The sequence below is a fragment of the Protopterus annectens genome, chromosome 16.part0, assembly GCF_019279795.1.
Source record: "Protopterus annectens isolate FY-2018-M chromosome 16.part0, PAN1.0, whole genome shotgun sequence".
In the NCBI taxonomy this organism is placed as follows: Eukaryota; Metazoa; Chordata; order Ceratodontiformes; family Protopteridae; genus Protopterus; species Protopterus annectens.
Genome location: NC_056750.1, coordinates 755,460,259 through 755,487,843, shown reverse-complemented (window position 1 = coordinate 755,487,843; position 27,585 = coordinate 755,460,259). Strand labels below are relative to the sequence as shown.

The 27,585-nt window shown below is 37.7% G+C and overlaps 1 long non-coding RNA gene across 1 annotated transcript in view; it reads right to left on the bottom strand.

The window, feature by feature from the left end:
- Window positions 1-25,042, bottom strand: part of LOC122790370 — a 717,669-nt gene extending 692,627 nt beyond the window's left edge. Inside the window, exon 1 of the long non-coding RNA XR_006363007.1 lies at window positions 24,810-25,042. This is a non-coding gene — a long non-coding RNA (uncharacterized LOC122790370). The remainder of the gene's footprint in view (window positions 1-24,809) is intronic.
- Window positions 25,043-27,585: the final 2,543 nt, after the last annotated feature.

The window sequence follows — 27,585 nt, the reverse complement described above, 5'->3', positions numbered from 1 at the left end:
ATGTATGTGTGTGTGTGTATATATATATATATATATATACATATATATATATATATACATATATATATATATATACATACATATATATACATACATACATACACACACACGCGCACACATACATAAAAATAATTGGGGTGGTGGTCACCTCTGTATCCCCTTACTCAAAATAATTCCTATATATGTATATATATAATTCCTATATATGTATTATACACACACAGTACCTATATGTATGTGTGTGTGTGTGTGTGTGTGTATGTGTGTGTGTGTGTATTTTTATTTATATTTTGACGATCAGGTTGTATGGCTGAGCATGGAAATATCTGCAACGAATAATTACACAAGGAAAGCTTTAAGTATACAAAATGGAACAAAGTACCACACACACAAAAAAAGAGAAAATGAAAATGCAGCAACGAACAGCTGTATATTGGAAGTAAACTATTACATTCCTACAGCTTCCTAAAAATGAATCAACTGAAGATCTTAAGCTTGAAACAAAAACCAGGAAAACAAAAAAAAAAAAGAGACTGTTGAATAGAAAACCGAACTTATATTGAAATAATGTTAATACATGTAGGAATTATGAACTTACCACACAAAATGAAAATGAACAATGCTTTTCATGGGATAAGATCAGTGCATCCTATATTATGCAGCCCCCCCCAATTAAAGATTTATATATTCTTCATCCAACGTTACACAAAAAATGTGGCAAAGACTTCAGATAAAACTGCATGCATCTGTCACTGTATACTTATCATGCAGAATATGGATTAACATTGCCACTTTGCCTCTGCTGCCATATGCTGGATGTTGCAGTGGAGGTTATAACAGGACCAAATTCTCATGGATGCGCAAGTTCCCAGGACTAATGGCTAGGCTAGCAGCTTCCTCAACCATATTGTGTAGAATTTAGCATGGTAGAAACAGCTTGCATGTTGTGGCAGGAGCATACTGCAGTGTCATCCAGAGGAGCCAAGCTTTCAACAGGCCACACACACATACATTCTGGGTTTCTGCACTGGTAATATTATATTGGTGTTCATCCATACTTTGTGCATCACACATGAATAATAACTCCATAATAGTCCATGCCTCCAGGGGAATCCTACTATCCTACCTCACCAGAAATACATCAAGAGCATACAGGGTGGCCAGGCTAAATGTATACATACTGTCTGTGGCTGTAAATATGCAGATGTCAGAGTTTTGCCTGTACTTACCTGCTATTCTGAATGCCCCTCTGTAAAAGGTGGTTGTACAACTTACTTATTTGCCATTTGTGGCAGCTATGATCACTGCCAGGGTACTAGGCTAGCACATTGGTTATGTTCCCTAGTGCATTTCACACTACCTTGCAGCTGAAGAAATGGCAGCCCTTATTGTTGATGTTCTACCATACATGGACACCAAGTGAAGCCTTGACAGCCACACGTGTGCAACGTATGGCTTCCAGCACTTCAGTGTGCCTGATAGTGTCATAGCAGAGGTGGCTCTCTTTTCCTGCCATGTTGGAGAAACAGATATACTCACCCATGCTTGTCAATTTTTTTCACTGAACCACTTGAGTATTTCTGCTGTCCAGTGCCTTTGATGCATCCATTGTATTCCCTATTTGTCAAGACTGACCCTGTAACTAGAATGTTAACTATACATACTATATGGTATCCACTGGTACGGCAAGGTCATGCATTCCACCAGATCCAATTTGTAGGCAATTCAGGTCAACCAGCAGTCATATAATCTATGTGCAAATTGTCCTGGAGCTGCTGTGTTCGAAACTGGCTGGCATGCAGCAATTAGCCTAACCTTAACTTTACAGTAATTTTATAAATGTGTTTCTTGTGGCATTTAAAAAGTGTCACAATTTATTATGATAGACTTGTATAATCCACATATGGTGCTGCTCTTCCTGAAAAGGAGAGAATAATGCTGCCTGAAAGTGAAAGTTTTAGATTTTTGGACAAAAAACATAGCATCTGTTACTGTGCAGAAAACAATAAAAGGTAACACTACATAATATCAGCTCATTTCTACATGTTTTCAACAAAACTCCATCCCAGAGTACTGTGACTCTTGCCACGTGCCACCAATGGATTGCCTCACACATGCAAGAACAGGTTCAATGTGCAAAACGCATGCTACCTGAAAGATGAGAGGATGCAGCTTTACAGAAACCACTGTGAGGATTTTAAACTATTGGCCCATCCATAAAGCAGAAGGCATGCATTACTACCACAAAATATAAACACCTCCTCAGATTTTATCAAGGGGAAATTCTTAAGAGCAGATTGTTTACTTCACTACCAGGGGGTTCAGATTAACTGGACATGATCATCACAATTATAGCACCATTATGCTGCATGCCTGTAGTTACAACACAGTTGGTCAAAGATGACCAACACTTTTTTTTTTTTACCTTTGGGGTCCAATACCAAATATCTCTAACATTAACTTTCTGCTGCTAGATGATCATTTATTATGCTGTTGGAGTTCATTCCTCCCCCTAAAGACCCAGGATTTGCACAGAGCTTCTGTACTTACATTAATACCTACACTGAGACATCAGTCACAATCTAAAAAAGACTGCATTAAGTTTAGGAATAATTCCCTTTAGAGGAAATCTGGTACAAATGGTGTAAATGAGTTATAAGAAACTCTTCACCCATAGAATAACCTGGAGACACCATCCTCTAAAACTAAAGGGGTAAACAAAAAAATAAGAAAAAAATCTACAAAAGCTAATTAGGAACTGGTGATCACATCTATCGAAGAGAACCATAAGACATTTGTCAACTGTTTTACAAATCTTAGGAATTCTACTGAAGATAACTCTCACTCAGCCAATGGGGATCCAGCTAACATATTAGCAGATACATTTCGTACTCACTGCCTCCCCCCCCCCACCTCAGCATCCCATGTCATCTTATTTGTACCCTTGTGGGTTATGTCTTAAGTCATAAAAGTTATCTCACAGGTAAAATACAATAGTTCTGAGGCCAAAAAATTTGCCTGATTGCTTACTTGTCTTACTGACCCACTCCTGAAGCTGCTCATCATCAGCCTCAGAGCTAATTTTGTACCAGATACGTGGAGGACATTTGTGGTCAGCCCCATCCACAAAACTTGCCACAAGATGCATCCTGACCGCTATAAACTGATAAGCCTTACTAGCATTATCAAGAAGGTAAAGGATTGCTTTATTCAGGACCTCAAAGATATCAGCAGCTTACAATTGTTCACTATAAACCAATTTATGAGTTTAAGAGCAGATCTTGACTGTTTAACCTGGTGTACTTCTTCCAGAAAGTCGCTGTGGCATTTGCTAGAGCCATATGGGTTCACGTAGTGTACCCCGATCTTGCCAAAGCCTATGACACTATAGCACACTCTGGCATTAAATAAAAACTTTTCGTCAACCACTTTGCATGCTTATTCTTTAGACCACCCCTCTACCTACCCAAGCCGATTACCAAAGGTATGTTTTACAGATTCACTGATGTTATCGATGAATGTACCCCTTTATCTGACCCAAAACAGAATACAGCAGCCCCTTTAACATACATCTGTCCAGGTAGAAGATGCAAATTGAAATGCTCCAACGTTTCCTTACTAAGAGAATGAAGGGATTGTCTTCCATGTCCAATTAAAATCCCTAAAAGCTCTCGCTCTCTTCTCCGTTTCATACAGAGTTCTTCAGGGACATCTCTGTTTAGCCTACATGGCCTTAAATAATTCGACACCATGCAACCTTTTGTGTGTATGACTGATCGTATTTTCTGGAAAGTTTGCACAGGTTAAATAGTGGAAAAGTGGATATCAGTATGTTGACCTTGCATGTGAAGTCTTTTATATACTAGCATGCCGTGGGTAGGTGGTGTTGCTTTTTGAGACTGTATCTTGTGAAATTTAGCTCATATAGTAGTGATGCAAGTGCTATTTGTGAACTTAGGGAAGTCATGCTTGAAAATAACTCTTTCATGTTTAATGGCCAGAAGAGGGATTGCCACGGGGCAACAGTAGCCCCTTTCCTTCAATATTGTCATGGGATGGTGGGAGACAGAATATTTGTATAATATGCCTTTCTTTAAAATGCATGTAATTAAATATTATAGATTTGTAGGTGATTTATTACCGATACTAAATTAGATGCCATTACTGACTTTGTTTAAAATGTTACTGATACTCAGTTTTTAGTGCACACCCACCATATACAAAGAAAGATATACCCCAGGGGGCAAATGATCAGGGACTCAAGGCCGACTACTAATCAAGAGATATTTTTGGATGCAGTTCAATTTATAATAGTATTTTTTTTTTTTATGGACAGGTGTTATAGTTATCTTAAGACTGCCGTGGATGAAATTGTAGAAAAAAGGAAGTGACAAGTTTTCACCTATATTGTCTGTTAGCATGCCTAATGAGAACAAGGGTGCTAGGTCCACTGTTTCTAATAACACAGATAAAGGTTATACTAATAGTTTTTGACTGCATATGACTGGATGATTCAAGTATTAGATCTATTCTTATTCAGAACCCGAACATCTTTAAGGCTGATTGGATTATTATTAAAAATAGTAGGCAACAAACCTAGGTTTGTAGTTAAGAAGGCCAAGTCTATAAAAATAATATTTAGAAACAGACAACACTATAGCCTTGACTACTAAGACTAACAAAAATCCTGCCATGTGTAAATGTGTTTTTTGAAATATGTCCTCTTATTTTGCAGAGTTCTTCAGTATTTTTGTTTCATATTAATTAGCACATTATAAGTATTTTTTAATTGTGATTCCTCTGATATTATTTATATGGCAATCTGCTCTAGCTGCCGGTCTTTTTATATATATATTTCTACAAGAAAACTAAAAGTGTAACTGAGGATCTGTATTGTATTAAACACTGAAATCAACAATGCTCTTTATACACATTCTACTGTACGTGCAGATTTCAAACAGTTTAATTTTTTGTGTGCGTTAGACTGTCTCTAGGGCTGTAAGGGGTGGTTACTGTAAAATAATTGCTTTTGAGGAGAGAAACTTTTTGGCAGCATAGGTTACAAGTAGATAAGCTTCCTAGAATCAATGGCATACTTATAAAAAACATTAATACAAATCGTGTGCATTATATTGTGCAATGTTGCTTTACTGAACTTTTTAGATTTTAATTGTTTGATTGTTCAGTCAATTGCTTAATTGAGTATGTAGAACAGTATACAAGCTATTTTGATGAAGTCTTTGGACAAAAGCAATAAATAAATATTTCCATGACTGGAATGCCTTCTGTATATGTTATGTGGATTTCCACAGTCTAGAATATGGTTTATTTGCCTTATTCTTCATTTTGGAGATACCTTTTCAATTGAAAAGCCTCCCATTGAGGCTATTTTTAGCTTTAGCGAGTGCTGCCAGGACTTGCTCCCAGTTAATAATGTGGGGGAGGGTATGCTAATAGGTATTTCATGGAGCAAGGGTGGCTAAGCTTGAGCTGAACTTGTCAGCTAACAAACTCGCTATACAACTCAGCTCAGTGACGGTAGCATCACTAATCCCAGTTCAGCACACTGATGTGTGCTGCCTTTGAGGTTTCAGGCATTGCTGTAGAAGGCCTTGTGGTTGTCTTTAGCCTGTGAAGTTATGTTGACTTCATAACTGGCTTTGTTGGTTTTAGTCATCTTGGTTTCCTATTCAGTTTAAGTATAGAGCTCCTATCATTATGGGGGTTGCTCTTGTGGTTGGTTGTTAGATTTTGTTATGGGCTTTTTTCTAGTAGGTAAAGCAGCGTCTATACAACCATTTACATGTTAGTCACACTAAGTTGTAGGTTAACGTCTAAGGGAACTTTTATAGATAAAATTTACTTTCTGGGCATGTGTGTCTGTACTGGGCATTGCTAACCTCTTGACATAACACCACCAAGAAAGATTGCTTGCGAGTGTAATGCTACATGCAAGCATATAGTACTTTCAAGCATTAGTGACATTTATTATGATTTAAAGGAAAAAAAAAAAAACAAAATAAAGTACAAAATAAAACAGTAGCACTCTAAACAGTTAACTGAAGTCAAATGCAAAAACAAACTAAATCTCCTAAATCTCCTACCTGCCAAGGATGAAGCAGGATTAACTCCGGACCCCATGAGATTGTGGCTAGGGTACAGGACAGATGGGAACTCTGGGAAAATGAGCAGGCCACAATTAGTAGTAAGGGATCTTTACTCAAGTGTAATGTTGTTTGCGGCATGGGCACTCGGTATCATGGATATATGGAAAACAAAGGTTGGGAAAATACTTTTACAGATTATACAACAGACAATAGCAATGAAAGACTGAATTTAGGGAATTTGGAAAGTCATATTATCATAAGAGATGGAAGACAAAGACACAAACGTTTAAAAGCACAACAAGAAAGGGGCGGAAGGTTTGGAGAAAAATTTTCAAACTAGAGTTAAAAGTCCTGTGGTTAAAATTCCAAAAAAAGTTTAGCTTAATGCCTTACCTGGGAGGATGACTTAAAAAAACAGGGGGGAACATTTTAACAAAGTAACCAGAGGCACTGTAATGCAATTTTAAGCAGTTATATACAGCTATAAAAAAGTACTGAAGTACAAAATCCTGGAGCAGAATTCCCAATAATGCCACTATTGCAATCCTACCACAGACTAAGGGCACCAAGCTATGCAGAAATTTACCAGTAATGCTGTAATAAAATATTAAATAAGGCTCAAATCTAGCAACAGATCACAGTCCTGCTAGAAATGTGAACGATGCTACAAGGTTGTCCAGATTTGGTTCAAAATACAAACAAAAGCTAACTTTTACTTATAATTTAACTTATGGAAATAGAAGCACAGTATAACATATACACAATGCTAAAATCTTGTTGTAATGCACAATATTCCTTCAACTACAAATGAAGCTAAAGGACTAAGGCCCTAGAACAAAGAAAAAATGCAAACAGATAAATGTACAAAAAGCAGTATAAGAAAGCATCACCATACAGGTCACTAGAAGTGTAACAAAAATATTTCAGCAGAATTTATATGAAATGTCATGTTTTGCACATAAACAAAGAAATCAATACATATATAAATAAATGATAGAATAGATAAATATATTCAGTTCAGGTCACCAATATGTGAAAATCCTAGTTTAGATGTCTGCCGGTTTCTCTTTTCCCCCCTTCCTTCTTACTGTCATCCCCCCCCCCCCCCCAAGATCTTCATTTTGGACGAGGTTTTCATATCTCAGTACTGTCGTTTTTCCTATGTTCTTTGCTGACGGCATTCAGTGCATCACAATTTGACATTCAGTGTTATCACAATTTCTTTTTCTTCTGCATCTGAACTACAGCCTTTGACATTTACAAATACTAAACTGAGAAAAATATACCACTAATAAGGACAGTAAAACTTACAAAACACATTGTGTTGGTGCCTTACTTATTGCTTAATACATATAAATATGCAATTGTTTATGTATTTTATATGCTACAAGTAAATATTTTGAATGTTTGATTAGTGGTTTTATTATGGTTATGGATGGCTGCGAATGTATACATTCACAGCTGGGTATGAGTTGTACGTGTGTTTTATTGTCTGAGTCTACCTACTTTCCAGTTCTGAAAATAAAGGAAGACTAGCTGACCAAAGAAGCAAGTGGGATGAATTGTACAATAAAAATATGCACTCCCATTTCCTGTAATTTAATTTATTTATTTTTATTTTATTTATTTTACATTTGTTAACCGGGCTAGTCTGGATACATGTCCATTTTCAGTAGAGGCCCGGGGGGAAAAGCTCCAAGAAAGACATAAAAAGAGATATAAAAGTCATAAATACATCCAATTAAAAAATACAAAAGTCATAACAGGTCAAATTAGAAGATACAATTGTAAAACAGCATAAATTTTTTTTTTCAAATGCAATAGACAGTGAGCATAACATTAGCAGTAAGCATCAATAGCTGATGTACAAGAGATGGTCAATATGCAGTATATGCATAAATTTTATTAGCAATGTTATGGTATTTTATAAAGCCATAAAAATGCAACTCCTGTACATACCTATATATTGTACATAAATAAGCACTTCTGAACTGAACCACATTAATTTTGCTGCCTCCGTATTAAGTTTTGCAAATGTTCATTTACCAAAGTAGGTTTTATATGGCGTTGAAGTCAAATACATACATATGCATACATGAATGGATGAATGAATCTTGATCAAATGCCTGAGGAGGTCTGGCAACTGGATCGGACAGAACAATCATGGAATGGACTACATCTCCTTGCTCTGCTAAAACGGACTTGAAGCAAACTGCTCTAAAATGAAAGATGTTCAAGCTCAGAGGAATTCTCTGCAAGTCTACTGCAAGAAGTGGATAGATGGTCTTAAAAACTGTATGACCTTTCACAAGGCATAATTATGCAGAAAAGTTACAGGCTGCTGAATGGGCAAAAGCATGAAGGGAGAGAAGGTCTTGGCTTCCTCTCAATGTTGCTAATAAAGTTGACTCATCATCCAACATCTTTTTTCCCATTTTCTACATGGGGTCCGGGTGTTGTGTCAACTGTCACCATGTCTCTCTCGATTCAGGGCCACTTGCCTGCCTCCTTCAAGACTCATGCCCGTCACAGATCTTCTCGCACACAATCCATCCACCTCTTTGCTGGATGCCTTCATTTACTCTTTTCTTCATGTCTGTCGCAAATCATCTTCACCAGATTGTCTTCTGCTTTCCTGCACATGAAACGGAACCACCAAAATCTGTTCTCTTTGACCTTTTCTGCAATTGGTGAAACATTGTCCTTCATACACTATACCTAGCGATCTATGTCAGTGGGCAGTAGTCCCTCTGATTTCATCTTTGATCTCTTCAGACAGACTTCCTTTCTCCTCAACCACCATTCCCAGATAATTGAAGTTGTTAACCTGTTCCACTATCTTCCCTTCTACCTCAATTCTCAGCCTCTTATTTCCCCCATTTGCTGCCATTACAGCTGTCTTATCTGTCCTCAGTTTCATCCCACGTGCCTTAAGTTTTGTATTCCATTCTGTTGTCCTTTGCTGAATTTCTTCCTCAAAGTCTGTCTGTAATGTCAAATCATCTGCAACAGCAACTTTGTTGATCTGTCCCCTCTGACCTGTTTGCTAATCTAGCCCATCACCAGTATTAACAACAGTGGGCTCAGAGTTGAACCCTGATGTGTACCCACTCTCACTGGGAACGCCTTTTTGAGACAAAACACTGCACTAATTCTACCAATGTTTCTGGGACTTTGAACCACCGAAGAACTGCCCAAATCAGCTTTCTTGGACCTTGTCATATGCTTTATCCAAGTCTAGGAGTACCCAGTTTGGCTCTTTCTTTATCTCTAGCTTTTAAACTACCTCACTGCAAACATCAGTTCAGTTGTGCTGTATCCTAATCTGAATCCAAACTGCTCATCCATGCTTACTTTCTACTATTCAACATATTCATTTATCAGTAACCCTTTCCAGAACTTTCAGGTTGACAATGTGGGCATAGCACATATTGTCAGAGAGTCATAAAAAGAGAATGAAGAAATAATTAAGAAATGCATGAGCAAAGTACAACAGAGTATTGAGACTATGAGCCAATAACAAGCTGACTCATCTAGTACAAGGTTTAATACCCTCAGCCTCCAATGGTCTGCTGGTTAACTGAACAAGTCACTTAACCAGACACTGCTCAAGGGCTCAATGCAAATAAAGTAACAGTAGATGATTTTAGCCAAATATTACTGTCTGGCAGTTTGTGCAGAAAGGTAAAGGTACGAGCAGTTAATCAGCTTTCTTGAGGTATCAGCCTGAACAGGGATGGGAGGGAGCAGAGTCAGGATAAGGGGCTAGTATAAGCAGTAGGACAATTGTGAGATCTCCTTTGCATGGCTATACACACACACACACATACACACACAACATATATAAAGCTATAGGTTTCATTAAAAAAAAATGGAACTAAAGCTGTTATAAACAAAAGAAAATTTATCAAAAGAATATAATAAGCAAAACCCAGGGGAGCAAATTATTACGTTACGTGTTGGTTCAGGGTACAGTAGTGGGTATCTCAAACAAATTTTCCCTTCTGTTGCTCACTTTGCAAGTACGAGTAATACAACTGAACTAAATGTTTCAGAGATAAAACCTGGTTATGTATATGCATTAGCCTGTTTGAAGATGAATGAACTGACCTGGAGATCTGGTCACATGCATTTTGACTGGCTGAGTCAGAACTGTGGTGAGACCAAGTTCAGTGGAGATGAGGTTGAGTGAAGTTCCTGGTTAGATGGCCTTGTGCAGATTAGTTATCATTGACTAAAAGTTACTTTGTATAGCTGACTAGATGATAAGAGGATTAGCCAAATAAGGACTAAACCCAGAACAAGGAGTTGCTTGATAATTTGGTGGTGCAGTAAAAATGCACTTTATTTTCTAGTGTACAAGATGCTGTGATTTATTTGTGTAGTCGAGTGGCCTGTTAGGAGAGATTTTGGTTTCTTGGGCGTGTTTAATAATTATGTTGTGAAAAACAAAAGAAATGGAATCAAGTGATTTTAATGGCTGGGGTTTTGTTTTCTGTTAAGTGATTTTGTATTAATTTGCTTCAGGAATTTCTTGGCTAAAGAACAATATATTTTAGTATGTGTGTGTGTGTGTGTGTGTGTGTGTGTGTGTGTGTGTATATATATATATATATATATATATATATATATATATATATATATATATATATTACACACATACACACACACGGACTGTATGTGGGTATTTTTGAGGGTAAGGGTTATGTGAGGGGCTTTAGTGTGGGAGAGAGAATGTGGGTTAGGCTAAGGGGTTATATGAGGTATTGTGTCTCACACAGGCCGTCTTGGATAGAAGGGTTTCAAAATTTTTTTTTTTTTTTTTTTTTTGTTAAGGCAAGGTGCCGGGTTATGACCATGGTCAGCAAGTATTATTAAGGTGGTACAGGAGGGTGAAGTTCATTCCAGCACACCTTCTCCATGCATACATGTAAATTTGCAGAAAGGCAGGCAGCAAATAGTTAAATTTTATTAATAAGAGTAAGGAAGTTTAACCTAAGTAAAATAATTAAAAAAAAAAAAAAAAGAAATAACCCACTACATGTAATAATAGAACCATCTTACACTGGATCCTAGTCTCAGACCCACAAAAATCTCATCAGTTGGTACCCTCCCCAACTGGCCTTCCTGCCTTCCATACTCAAACCTATCCCCCTTTCACAAAAAAAAAAAAAAAAAAAAAAAATCACCACTTCAAACATGTCAGGAACCCATCCAACTGCAACCCCCACACATTCAACACTATCCTAAAATGCATTAATTTGAATAACCTAGACTCTATCCTTATATGATGTCCTGCACTATTTTAACACTACCTTTGCAAAAATATTAGACAGCCTTCCACCCATCTAAACTGAGAGAACAAGAACTAATCATGCTCAATGGGTAACTAAATGTACTCAGAAAATAATGACAGCTATGGACAAAACCTAGAGGATATGGCATAAACAAGAACTAAGTACAAACAACTTCATAACCAGATTAAAAAAATGTATCCAAAGACAAGACTACTTGAAGCTTAAAAAAAAAAAAAAACACTAACAGCCCTAAACAATTCTTGTCCTCTAACAATAAACGGTCTGTGATTTTACCTTGCCGCTGTAATATTTGTTCACCAACAATAAACGGTCTGTGTGATTTTACCTTGCCGCTGTAATATTTATTCGCTAACAATAAATGGTCTGTGTGATTTTACTTTGCCGCTGTAATATGTTTTCTTAGTTTGAGTCTCAGTTTAATTCTTGTCCTCTGTTAGTCCTCTACTAAATCCTGGCACAAAAAGTAACCCCTGCCTCCATCTAGACAAAACACCAGATCAAGCAGCAAGCATCTTCAACTCCTCCTTCATAGATACTACAGCTAATATTGCAGCCACATAATTTTCCAAAATGTTTTTATTCATTTTATAAACACAATAACTTAACAGTATAGTAACAAGAAAAAACATATATACAATGTCCATAACAGCTAAAAAAATCAATATACATAGAACACTTATAACAGATTAAACAATTTTGTCCAAGCAATTAAATGAGGAGTCATGTTGTTAGTCCTTGCTTTTATAGTAGCAATCTCATTCTTACAAATGTATTTCACAAGATGAATACACTTAAAGACAGGAGTAGAGTGGGATTTCCAATTTTTAGTAACTATTTTCCTTGCTATAGACAGGATAGACCATAGTAAAAAAAGTTTGCTTTTTAGGAATGACTTCAGGAACATTAGAAAGGATAAGGGAGTCAGAAATTATACAGTTGTCATTCCACAGAGCTTTACAAAGATAAGTTTAACCAAAATGGGGAAATTATTTTACAATTAACAACCATATGTATCCAGTCAGCATCAGGGTGTCCACATCTCCAGCATTTAATTTCATCTTTCTTGTACATTATTGCTAGTCTGTGTGGGGTGAAAAAACATCTGTGTAAAAATTTCCATGTGTATACACGCCAGAACAGGGAAGGTGTGGATTCTTTCACCAACTGTAAACAAAGTTGATCTTTTTCTGAGAATACTCGTCTATTAACTTCACTTGAATAATTCCAAAAAAAAAATCTGTTTTGCTAAAATCATTTCTAGGAATTTTATAAACAACAAATATCTATGAAGTGTTTTTGGGTGAGCTATTAATAATGGAGATAAAATCAAAGCTGCTTAAGTTACTCGTATTGTATGCCGCTAATGAGGTTACGACCTTAGTATGTATGAAATCCTTAAAAGTGTGGATGTCCACCCAATTGCAAATTTGCAAACTATTATTTGCTGATGAAATAGTCTGCAGAACTTTATTAGCAGAGATAAATTGATTCCAACATAATAGGTCACCCTTCTTAAATTCTAAAATTTTCTGAGTATCAAAATATATCAAACATTCATTTGTGTAAGCAATAGGAAACATTATTAATAAATTCTTAATTTATTAGAAAACATAAGCTTTTTAAACAGCAGTATTTGGTTTATAAGAGCAAGTTTTGACCTTTCACTTTGAATGTGTATTTTTAAAATCCACATAAAGATGTTTATATGTATTTTAGTAGATGGTTGAAGCAACAGCCATATTCTCTCAACCTCATACCACAACCACCCAAGCAATACTTCTCTCTCCCAGCATATACAGCCCCAGTTTCCTCTCCCTACTAGAATCACACTAGGTCAAACTACACCGTATAATCATACCCCCCTTCAAGCACCCACTCAAACCTAGCTAAATCCAATTCATTGCCTAAATTCAAACTCTCTACTGTCTCAATACCCAGCTCAAATGCACCATACCAACAGAATACCTACAAATCGCTGCAAACACTACTGCTTACCCCATTAGCAGTCTCATGAATAGATCCATCCAAGAATCCTGTATTCCCAACATATGGAAAAAAAAGCATACATACTATCTCTCCACAAGGGGGGGAGCTCAACTGATATTTCCAACTTCCGCCATATAGCTCTTCTGCCCCCCATTTCCAAACTCCTAGAAAAATGTGCACACACTTCTACAATTCCTTCTCAAAAATCAAATTCTCTCTCATTTCACACCAGGCCATAGTACTTCAACTGCCCTAATATCATTTATCCACTTAGTTAATAAAGCCTGTGACTCTGGGAAGCTTGCCTTTACTTTATTTCTGGACTTTTCTAAAGCTTTTAATACTCTCGCTCTCATACAGTCCTCCTTTCCCAACTTCCTAACAAACATCGGACCATCTACTCCATCTCTCAACTGGTTCAAAAGCTACCTGACAGAGAACATGCTGTAAAAATGGCAACATTCAATATCCCAATCACCGGTGTCCCCTAAGGTTCCATACTAGGACCTATACCGTTTAATATTTTCATCAACAACCTCCACTTAACATTTCAACAAGGGTCTCCTATACAGTAAGCAGATGAGTCTAGTATAATCTGCTATGCTGAAAATTCAACTCAGCTACAAAAATCACTCAATCTGCATTTACCGCCTTTGAGAGACAGCTCCACAATAACCACCTGTCTTTAAACCCAGTTAAAGCCAAGCTCATAATATTCACTCCAAAGAAAAATACTGCCATTGTCAAATCTCAGTTTCACGTACTGTCCTTGAACCACACAAAAATCAAATTACTCAAACCAAACTACTAGGGGTTATAATTGACAAAAACATAAAATTGGACCTACACTTACAAAATATCAGCAAGACTCAAATAACTGGAAATGTTGTGTCTACAGACAGACATTCCCTCTCCCTCCCTATAAAACAAGTAGTTGCTTCCACCCATCTACTTCCTTCTCTAGTCTACTTACACCATATAAATACTGGAGAAGTGCCCCTGCTGGAGTGGTGCCCTAGGCGGTCGCCTAGTTGGCCAATGCCCAAGGCCAGCTATGGTGCTTTAACAAAAGAGCCTAATTTGCAACAAAACCACCACCACCACTCCATCCATCATGGTCTACCTTTAAAACCATTAAATTGGTTTGAATTCCACCACACTCTCACTTAGCTCCATCTACCACACACAAATTACTTACATCATCTCAGGATTGCCAGGCCCTAAATTGCTTATTTTTCGTACTATAATCCCAGACTCTTAAGATCAGAAAACCAAGACCTTCTCCAAATCCAGAAACCTAAACTACCTGCTGGTCAACTACTACACTCCTGGGTAATAGCTAAAACCTGGGAGTGCCTTCCTACAGCCGTTCACATTATGCAATGCACTGCTTCCTTCAAAGCCACCCTGCGTAAACCTCCTCTGTCCATTACGTAGCTCTTATGGCTTTCCTATCATCACTTTTTTCTCCTACCTACTCACAGTTTTCTCTACGTCGATCTCAAATACACTACCATTTCTATGCATTCTCTCCGTCTACCCTTTACTACTAACATTCGCTCCAGTCCTCTATCTCTAATTCTTTACACTAAAGGTACAAAGGAGGTAGTACTAATTAGCAACTTCTTATAAGTACCTTTTTCAATACTTCTCTTATACACTGCAACTCCTGTACCAACTGCTATAGCCTCAATGTCTTTCCAAGCTTCAAACCTCAGTTGTATGAATGCTAAGCATTTTTATATTCACCCAAAACTGTGTCAACTGTAGTTGTACTATATTATAATTAAGTTTACCATGTGTGTTTATATATTCTAACATGTACGACAGTGCAAGATTTTTTTTCTTTTACCTGTGCTTGATATGTTAAAAATGTTTTATTTGTGGTATTCTATTTCTGTTTTGAGGAGCCTCCACTGAAACTAGGCTCTACTTGGCCCAGTGAACTTTCCGGGTAAACAAATGCCAAAAAATAATCTTAGTAGGCGATAGATGGCAGAGAAGGGGACAGGCAGAATAATAGTGCGAATAGTCCTCATCACTCAGGCAAGTGTCATGAAAACAAAATGGGGGGTATGCACTTATTATTCAGGTTATTTTTGAGATTATAGATTCAGTGATAAGGGATGGCTGAGAGAAGAGAGGTAAAGGAAGAAAGGAAAGGCAGAAATAGGATGGGGTAGGAAAAGAGAGGTGTACTGAATGACGATAAAGGGGACATAGGCTGCAAAGATCACCTGGAATATGGAAGGACTTCTTCTTTTGGCTTTTTCCCAGTTAGGGGTCGCCACAGTGGATCACCTGTCCGCTCATGATAGGCAGTGGAGTTTTACGGTGTCGAGTTGCCAGCCCAGCGATCAACCTTTCACAGAAGGCACACACTCGCACCTAGGACCAGTTTAAAGTGTCCAATCCACCTACGGCATGTCTTTGGGATGTGGGAGGAAAGTGGAGCACCTGGAGGAAACCCACGCGACCAGAGAGAGGACATGCAGACCCCACACAGAAGGCACCCCAGTCGAGGTTCGAACCGAAGAACCTCTTGCTGTTAGGTGGCAATGCTAACTGCTGCACCACCGTGGCCGCCCGGAATATGGAAGGACTTAATGTAGGTAATTAATGGAAAGACTATTTCACTTACCACTCATGTCCTGGAAAATGATGTGGGTTTCACGGCCTCGTTTTGAGTGTGTAAGACATGACAGATGTTCTCTACTCTACTGGGATAATTCCAAATAAATTATGTGGGTTTTTCTGCTTTGTTTTGGTGTGTAGGGCATGACAGATGTTCCCTACTCTACTAAAATAAAATCAATGTTGACCTACATAGACATTGGTTAGCTGATGCTGCCCATAATACGGCTGCGAGAAGAACATTTTTACTCAGTATGGCTAAAGAAGTACTTTAAGAAGTGTAATGAGCTATTTCAGTCGAAATGGCCTGTTCACAAGAACATCTGTTGGAACTTGATAAGGGCATATAGAAGGAGAATTTGGGGAGAGGAATACCGCAGTCTCTGGGATGTGGCTGCTCAAAAGTCATAACTATTGCGTCCTTAAGGCATCCTTAGTAATTAGGCTTATACAAAATCGATAAGCTTAGAGCTAATTTGGCTCCGTTAGATAATGAGCTGTGAAGGGTCTGCTTCATGTGCTGCCCCCGACTGCCAAGAAAAGGTTATATGTTCTGTGTGCTGCTGACACAAATCTTAAACTGAATTGTGTAGGGTCTGCTTCATGCCTGCCCCCGACTGCCAAGAAAATGTTACATGTTCAGTGTGCTGCTGACACAAGTCTTAAAGTGAATTTTGATAATGGATTATGAAGTCCAAGGAATCATAAAAATATGTAAATAAAGATATAAACATGAATATTGATAGTCTAGTAAAACTATTATACAACTGTTTTAATAAAGGAGAGAAAAAGGGTGTGATGTAATTATTAGAGGGGTACTAAATACTGTCTATATGTGCATATGTTCATATAATGTAAGGTCATTAGATTTAAAAACATTATACACAAATGCAAGTGATTGAAATAAAACTTGCATATCCTGCACATTGTCTAAACCCAGCATAACAAAATATGATTTTGTATGGACCCACGCCTCCTCTACCTGCATCCCCTCTAAGATACATCTCATCTCAATGGTTGCAGTGGATTGGAAAAAGGAAACATTCACACAATGGTAAAGCAAAGCACAACATAACACCAATGATCACTGAATGATAAGCATTCAGTATTATTAGACTTGTAGGCTTGCATTAGCTGAAGTGTTATTAGATCAACTGAAGGCAACCTATACAGATAAAAAGATTTGATATATATGGGTGGACTTGCCTGTGTGTATATAGGTATACATACACACACACACACACACACACACACACACACACACACACACACACGAGAGAAAGAGAAAAGGCGTAGAGATATAGGATTTACCCTACATTCATTTGATTTAAAACAGAATCAGTTACACTTTTCTGAATATGCAGTTCTATAAAGTGCAAGTCGAAATTCTTATAAAAAATTAACCTTTTTTTTTTGCAGGCATTAAGTCCCCCCTGCATCATCATTGGGAGCTTGTCCCTCCTAGTCCATATATGTTGTATATACGAACTACACAGGTGCACTACAGTAAAGAAAAAGAATGAAAAAAAAAAAAAACGTTCAACATATACTACAACCTAACACTATCCAGGTAACCATGGTAAAGCACACAACATTCAAAATTCAGTGAACAGCTACACATGCCTTAAAGTGTGGGCATGCTCTTAAACCTCTCCACAGTTCACATTTGGAGGACCATTCAGATTTTAGCTTACAAAAGTTATTATTAGAGATCCATTTTTAAACAATGAAGTCTCTTTTTCCTTATTATTACTTTTGTATGTTACTGTTTTATCATACTGGGCTTTTCCTTACTGTACTACAGCAATTTGCTAACTATACAAGGGCACTATTTTAAACCCTTCCATGATTTTGGGTCTTTGTCCCTAATTCTTGAGCAAACGGGTTTAGAAAATAGAGGGGAAGGGCTGTACTGAAGTAAACTGCTGTTTTGATGGCAGCAAACTGAAGCAATATTTCTGGACTTATTTACATACTTACTCATTCAGTTGACTGAAAGCAGATGTCAGAGTTGTGCTCAGTTATACAAATGGCTGCATTAAACGGAGGTGTATGTGTGTGTGCACGCGTGCATTGGGAGTGGTGTTAACATTAACCTACATGAGTGGTTTTTTGAAGGTGGCCAAAATTACATATTTGTGCCCTCACATTCCAGAGGCACAATTGGAACCTCTACTATATTTTCTGGTCACATTGCTATGATGCTGAATATATTATATGGGTCCCCTACACATGATCGAAATTTCAGAAAGCCGAGTCCCGTATGGCCAAGACCATATCAGACTTTTGAAATTTCGATCATTCAGAATGGGCATCTCCATATAGTGCATAATGGGAATATTCCCATCTTCCACATTGTAGTGCGATTTCGGAGTCGGTATATTTAAGGGGATGTGGGAGGGCACTACCCCCCAGGGTGGGTGCAGGAGTGGCACAGCCCCCCTGTTAGCAACATGTAGGTATGTTTTTGTTTTTTTTACGTTTGAAATTTTTAGTCGATGATATGGCAATCAGCTTTTTGAAATTTCAAATCATGTATAGTATATGCACACACACACGATAGATATAGGTAGATATATAATACACACACATTATATATATATATATATATATATATATATATATATATATATATATATATATATACATACATACATATGCACACATTATATATATATACACATACATACACACACACACACACACACACACACACACACACATATATATATATATATACATACACAGTGGATATAAAAGTGTACACAACCCTGTTAAAATGCCAGGTTTTTGTGACGTAAAAAAATGAGACCATAATAAATCATTTTAAAACTTTTCCCACCTTTAATGTGACCTATAACCTGTACAATTCAATTGAAAAACAAATCTGTTAGAGGAAAAATATAAAAAATAAAAAATGTACAATAAGCTGGTTGCATAAGTGTGCACACCCTTAAACTAATACTTTGAAGCACCTTTTCATTTAATTACAGCATTCAGTCTTATCGGGTAGGAGTCTATCACAGCATGAACATCTTGACCTGACAATAATTACCCACTCTTCCTTGCAAAAGTGCTCCAAATATGTCAGATTGTGTGGGCATCTCTTGTGCATAGCCCTCTTCAGGTCACCCCACAGATTTTCTATTGGATTAAGGTCTGGGATGTGGCCATTCCAAAACTTCAAATTTTCTTCTGGTGAAGCCATTCTTTTGTTGATTTGGATCTATGCTTGGGTCTTTGTCGTGCTGAAAGGTGAAAGTCCTCTACATCTTCAGCTTTCTAGCAGATGCCTGAAGGTTTTGGGCCAAAAGTGACTGGTATTTGGAACTGCTCATAATTCCCTCCACCTTGACTAAAGCCCCAGTTCCAGCTGACGAAATGCAACCCCAAGGGATGATACTGCCACCACCATGCTTCACCGTGAGGATGGTGCTCTTTTGGTAATGCGAAGTACTGTTTTTGCACCAAATGTACCTTTTGGAATTGGGGCCAGAAAGTTCAACCTTGTTATCAGACCATAACACATTTTCCCAGATGCTTTTGGGAAACTTTTATTGGTTTGCAAAGTTTAGCCGGGCCTGGATGTTTTTCTGTGTTAGAAAAGGCTTCCGTCTTGCAACCCTACCCCATAGCCTTGACATATGGAGGATACAGGAGATGTCACATGTAGTACACAACCAGTACTTGCCAGAAATTCCTGCAGCTCCTTCAGTGTTACTGTAGGTCTCTTGGAAGCCTCTCTGACCAGTTTTTGTCTTGTCTTTTCATCAAGTTTGGAGGGACGTCCAGTTCTTTGCAACATCATTGTTGTACCATATTTTCTCCACTTTTCGATGACTGTCTTCACTGCGTTCCATGGTATATCCAATGTTGTGGAAAATTTTTTTTCTACCCTTCTCCTGACTGATACCTTTCAACAATGAGATCCCTTTGATGCTTTGTAAGCTCTCTGCAAACCATGGCTTTTGCTGTAGCAGGCAACCTAGCAAATGTCAGGAAAATCCTACTAGGACATCTGAACTTTATTTGTGGTTAATCCGAGTTTCTTTAATTGATGGCAGGTGTGTACCCAAGAAGTCTGAATGTTGTAATGAAATCAAAAGGTGCTTCAAAGTATTATAGTTTAAGGGTAAGCACACTTGTACAATAAGCTGGGTGCATGTTTTTTTATATTTTTCTCCTAACGGATTTGTTTTTCAATTGAATTATATAGGTTACAGGTCACATTAAAGGTGGGAAAAGTCTTGAAATAATTTATTGTGGTCTCATTTTTTTATATCACAAAAACCTGGCATTTTAACAGGGGTGTGTACACTTTTTATATTGTGTGTGTGTGAGATATATATATATATATATATATATGCACATGTATGTATATAAATATTTATATATTTTTATTACGTTTACTGCTTTTCTCCATAATTTCATCCACAAAATAATGACATAATAGGCATTGGGAATTCTGTTCATCTGCAATGCGTTATGATTAAGTAGAAAACAATTTTAGAAGGGCTGGTTCTTGCATTGTGGTTTCACTACTACATTTCCATATATGCTATTATTCAGTGTAAGGTGTTTCACCTTCAAGACCAGATTTACAGCCCCCCCACCCCCGAGTTTCACAGTCATGCCCATCAGGGCTATAGTGATGGTACTGAGGGCACAGTGTAGCTTGAAGATAATCATGATTAGGCATGTGGGCATTTAGTGCCCTACTGTTGACTAAGACATTCACTCATGCAAATGACAGAATAGAAAAGTGCATCAATATGCAGTCAGAGAATACCAAAGACAGGTAGATGTCATGTTGTATTCATGCCAGTTATGCATGTGCACAATGAAACTTCACAGTGCTACAACAGGGTCTTCCCAGGAAAGACCCTAGCAGTTTTATTCACCAGTACAGGGAGGAAATGAGAAAAGGTCAAAAAGGGGGAAGAGCAAGCAGAGGAATATACATTAGGCCATAGGATAGGGAATTGGGTGGGGTATACGGCTATGCATTTTTAGATGGGCAGATGCTCATTTTTTCAGTAAGGGTAGATGGGAAAGAGGATATAAATATGGAAGCAGGGGTAGAGAAATATGCAAAAAATGCAAAGACCGACAAGGCAGGTGCTGCCACAAAGGGGTGGGGTGGGTGTCAGTGGATAGACAGATGTAGCAAAAGAAAGAAGACAAGGAGTGATGTGCAGGATGAGGAAGATACCATGGAGACTACAAACAGGGGAGGAAGATACCGTGTTGGGGAATAGGATGAGAACCTGGATCTCTTTGCCTTAGTCAAGACACACACAGCGGCCAGTCCCACTAAGACTGTCCTCTTTACTGGATCCCACCTCATGTGGCGTAACTGACACTGCCATGCAGAAGGGTGACTCTGCTGCTCACACAAGGTACCCAAACCAGGAATCAAGCCATGGGTTCAGAGACTCTGCCATCACTTCATACAATACCTGCAAGGTAACATTTAATAGCAGCAAACAAAAACACAAGAGTATACCAGAGCTACAAGTAGTATTAAGCATGTTTATTCCTCTAGTAAAAACTTTTGCAGTAGACCTGCTTCCTCAGGCATGTAGGAACAGAATAAAAAATCATCTCATCTTTTTACAATACAACAGAAGCAGACAGCACAAGTCACATGACCAATTAAACGCTTATACATTGAAATGCCCAGTTATTTTAAAATATACTTAGAAAACCACCTGTATAACTATGTACAACCATATACATGTATACAAAGAGCACACTGTACATGCACTAAAAATCCTTAAATGTATTCATGTATATGAACACATGCATATACAAAATCATACTCTCTTACTTTAGTTATAAGATCCATTAACTCTGGTTTGAGAGTATAAGCATCATTCAGGCCAGGTAGACATTGAGCTCTAAATCTTAGTATCCAACCATATACTACATGTATACAAAGAGCACATTGTACATGCACTAAAAAGCCTTAAATGTATTCATGTATAGGAACACATGATTATACAAAATCATACTCTCTTACTTTATTAGTAAGATCGATTAACTCTGGTTTGAGAGTATAAAGATCATTCAGGCCAGGTAGACCTCGAGCTCTAAATCTTAGTATCCATCTACTTTGTCTTTCTGTAAGTTATTTCTTCTCCCCTTCTCTAAGATCTGTGGGAACAGAATGTAAAACCAAAAACAAACTTGTGTGCGTCATCTTTACCTGCTACATGTTTATACAGAGAACTGGTGTCTATTTTTCTTTTATATCTGAAAGACGGCTACAAATTAAATCTTTGGCTGGTCTTTCTTATATAATATGCAGGACATTAAAGCACTTCACCATATATATATTACATCTCGTGTTGCAGTCTCCATATAGTCATCTTTAGTGGAGGTACTATAGTATTTTGTGTACATTATACATGGGTCTACTTTATATACCCGAATGACCAAAGACCACAAAAGTGAGCAGAGAACACCAAAACTTCACATGAACGAAGATCAAAAAGCCAAACTGTTTCCCAGGTAAGTAAACACTGGGACAAAAACTCATGGAGAGCACACAGCACCATCTACAACCTACCCAGGTGGGGGGGCTATGTCCCTCCAAAGCCCCTCAATATGGGGGCTGTGCCCCCCACATACCACCTAACTAAATATACCAACTCTGGGATTGCTCTGCAGTGAGGAAAAGAGTAAATCTTTTCTTGTTGGCCCAGTGGGTACTTACCCTGGGAAAACATTCAACTTTGTGATCATTCATTCATGTGAAGTTTCGGTGTTCTCAGCTCGGTTATATGATCTTAGGTTAGGGGGTCTACGTCAGAAATCTGATTACACAACACCAACGTCCCGAAACACAGACTCTCCATTCCAGGTAAATAGCCACTTGGCCATCCTGACAAAAAAGTAAAACTGAAGGAGAGCAAACCCACCCATGTGGGGGGCTTCACCTCCCCACAACCCTTAATTTAATATACCAACTCCGAGATTGCACTACCATGGGGGCAAGGGTCAAAGTTCAACAGGATGGACAAGTGGTTACTGGAATGGAAAGTTTGTTCTGGGACGTTGGTGTTGTGTGGTTGTCGACCTTTTCATCTCAGCGTTTTGGAAGTTGGTAAGTGAGCTTCAAATTTCTGAAGGGGACCCATATATTACATATATGCATGTTTACAGAAAGTACAATTATTACATTTAAAAGTTCCTTTTATTCTTGATAGCATCTTTTGCTTTAATTTGCTCTTTATAACACATTTAAATGTACCATTTTTTATAACTAAATCAAGACCTTTACTAACCTTTTCTCTTAGCTCAGGGACATGTGTTATTATCGACCAATGCTTTTAATGACTTTTTGCGTGAAATGTATTACGATTGTAGGTTAAAATATACCTACTACCAACACCATTTTTGGCCTTTGATATTTGATCATTCTTATTTTTTTCAGAAAAAAAGGGCTTAAACTTTGTTTTTAAAGTGATGTATTTTTTCTTATATCTTCTATTACTACTAAAATCTAATGCCATTCGCTCTGAGTACTCATATCATCATACTGGGTATTAAATCTACGGACCCTTCCCATCTAATTTTGAACTATTAAGCATAAACCTGGGATGCATGCTATCCCTTGCCAAATAAACTACATTTTTATGAAAAATATTAGTATCAGAGAAAACTGCATCAGCCTCCCAGCTATTCATCACAATGTTGGCATAAGTATTCGCCACTGCAGTACCCATGGCTATGCCAACAACTTGCTTATAAACATGTTCCCGAAACAGAAATACATTATTCTCTAGTACAATTTGCAACGTCAGATATTAAATCCACATCAATATTTCTTAGTGCTAGTTGTATCAGAATATAATCTGACCATTTTTATACATTCATTATCAGGGATACAAATAAAAAGTGACTCGACATCTAAGGTAACCAAATAACAAGTAAAGTGGTATGATCTAATGTCCACTTGTGTAACTGTTGTAAAGTCAGTGCTATCTTTAATAATAGCATATAATGCACTTAACACCTGCTTAAGTTGATTTTCCAGGTATTTATAGATGGGGTCTGTCGCCCCTCCCCTTTGCTAACACTATGAGGCATAATGGAGGGTCACTAAGGCATTTGTGCATCTTAGCAATACCATAAATAAAAGAAATTATAGGTGTTTTCAACATGTAAATAATTAAAAATATCTTGAGTTATACACTCCTGCTTTAACATATTAATAGCCTGCATTTTTAAATATTTACCAACATTTTTTGCCTCTTCAAAACAAATACTGCAACTATAAGCTTATTAAGCATAAAATGCATTCTGCTTACATACTTAACTTTATCTAGTACTACAACACCCCCTCCCTTCTCAGGGGGTTTAACCACAGTACTCTAATTTCTACAGAAGGACTGTATTGCCAGATACAGTTATTTAAATTATGAAAACATTTTTTTTTGTTTTTACTATCAGTACTATACAACTCATTTCTTTGTCAACAAGCTTCTCAAAAAACAGTGACAATAGAATTCAAGAAACGCATAAAAATACTTCTATGGTTTTGAACATTTCTGGTGCCATTATAGTCTGTTGAAACAACATTTTAAATTCAGCTTTCTTACAAGCAGTTTTAATTCACTTAAGGCTCATGCTACACAGATACTGTCAGCAGGTCTAAAGTTCAAACCTTTGTTTAGAACTGTAATTTCAGATAGTTGGCATTTTGATAAGTTAAAAACAATATTTACTGCTTCTGCACCTGATAAGTTATTTAATTTACCTCATTTCCTTCCTTTGTTGCCTGAAGCGTTTCTGACATTTAGGAGGCAGTGGAAAAGATTCCATTTGGTTGAATAAAAAAACGATGTTGGAAAACTGGAACTTCTACTGGCTCCAGTGCTGTAATATTACTTGCATCCACAATTGTACCAGAATTACTAGGTTAAGTTGCAGATAATTCCACAGGCCTAGTATATTGTTCATACACACCAAACACACTGTTAGACTGCTCAATTGCTAATGACATCACAGGGTGGATATTCAGTGTGTTGGCTGGATCTTTTATCACTTTCTGATTGATTAATTGTGGTGCAACCTGTTGCTTAGTAACTAATTTTGTATTTAGCCAGGAAAAAAAACATCTATCCTATTAAAATAACTAAAGTCATGTTTTAACTTTTTCTTCTCTTGCCTAGTTTTCTGCTCAGAAACAAAAGCAGCATCAATAGTTTGGCTCAGCAGAACTGAATGAACATTATTTTGCACAGTAGAAATGAGCTTGTCAAATTGTTTAATAACTTCAGCTTTTAACAACTTCTCTTTGGGCTCAAAGAATGTATTCTTTAAAGTCATATACTGAAAAGATAAATTTAAATTCAAATGCTGCCACTGTTTTAATAAATCTGGGTAAACATCACAGTATGTGCGCATTTCCAAAGACGTAGACTTTGAGGTACAGTTTTTGTTTGCAAATATGCATTAAACCTGAGGCATTGCCATTGTAGTTGTTTTCAAACTATAGCTACTATTTTCAAAATTTTGCAGTTTTACCTTATATTGTTCAACCAATAGTCCTATGTCTGGTTCATCCACCAGTTCATCACAATTCAAAGTCAGTTCATGGATTATGTTTGATCTCTATTGGATCGTGAATCTGTTGCATAGACATCCGTTATACATTACTTGCAGAAAATAAGTTAAACATATGACTCGGGTCCAGCCCAGCCTACAAAACAATTTAAAACACAGCAAAGATGAGGAAACTGGCAGGAAATCTGGCCTCTCCACAAATCTAGTATCAGCAAAAAAACAAAGTATACCAGAGCAATGAGTAGTAATAAATCTGTTTATTACACTAGTAAAAACACTGGCAGTAGAACTGCAAACTTAGGCATGAAATAACAGAATAAAAAAAGCAAGTAAAAACCATCTTTATATAATACAGCAGAAGCAGATAGCACAAGTCACATGATCAGTTAAACCATTATATAATTAAAACATTTAAATACCCAAGTATCTTAAAATATACTTAGAAACCTACCAGTATAAATCTATATAGAATCATGCACTACATGTATACATACAAACAGCATCCTTTCCATACACTAAAAAGCCTCAGATATATTCATGTATATGAACACATTTTTTGTCTTTTGGCTGCTCCCGTTAGGGGTCACCACAACATATCATCTGTTTCCATTTCTTCCTGTCCTCTGCATCTTGCTTTATCATACCAACCATCTGCATGTCCTCTCGCACTACATCCATAAACATTATCTTAGGCCTTCCTCTTTTCCTCTTACCTGGCAACTCCATCCTTAGCATCCTTTTCCCAATATACCCAACATCCATCCTTAGCACATGTCCAAACCAGCACAATCTTGCCTCTCTGGCTTTGTCTCCAAACTGTCCAACCTCAGCTGACCCTCTAATATACTCATTTCTAATCCTGTCCGTCCTTGTCACACTCATTGCAAATCTTAACATCTTTAACTCTGCCACCTCTAGCTCCGACTCCTGCCTTTTCATCAGTACCACCATCTCCAGCCCATATAACATAGCTGATCTCACTACCATCTTGTAGAGCTTCCCTTTCACTCTTACTGGTACCTGTCTGTCACAAATCACTCCTGACACTCCTCCATCCTGCCTGCAATCTCTTCACCTCTCTTCCACACTCACCATTAATATGAACTGTTAATCCCAAGTATTTAAACTCATCCACCTTTGCCAGCTCTACTCCCTGCAACCTCAGCATTCCTCTGTCCTCCCTTTCATTCACAAACATATATTCTCTCTTAGTCCGCTGACCTTCATTCCTCTACTCTCTAGAGCACATCTCCACCTCTCAAGGGTCTCCTCTACCTTTTCCCTACTCTATTATAAATCACAATGTCATCCACAACTATTATAGTCCACAGGAACTCCTGCCTGATCTCATCTGTCAACCTCTCACCATTGCAAATAAGAAAGGGCTCAGAGCTGATCCTTGATGTAACCCCCCCCCCACCTTGAACACATCTGTCACGCCTACCACAGACCTCAACACTGTCAAACTGCCCTTGTGCATATCCTGTACCACTCTTACATACTTCCCTGCCACTCCTGACTTCCTCATACAATGCCATGACTCCTCTCTAGGCACCCTGTCATATGCTTTCTCTAACTCCTTCTGACCTTCTCTATACTTCTCCATCCACATCCTTAGAGCAAACATCTCATCTGTAGTGCTCCTTCATGGCATGAAACCATACTGCTGCTCACTAATCATCACCTCCCTTCTTAAACTAGCTTCTTCTACCCTTCCCCATAACTTAATGCTATGGGTGATCACTCCTATCCCTCTGTAGTTACTACAGCTTTGCACATCACCCTTATTCTTAAAAACCTGTATAAATACATTTCTCCACTCCTCGGGCATCCTCTCACTTTCCAAGATTCCTTTAAAGAATCTGGCTAAAAACCCCACTGCCATCTCTCCTAAACACCTCCATGCTTCCACAGGTACGCCATCTGGACCAACAGCCTTTCCATTCTTCATCCTCTTCATACTGTCT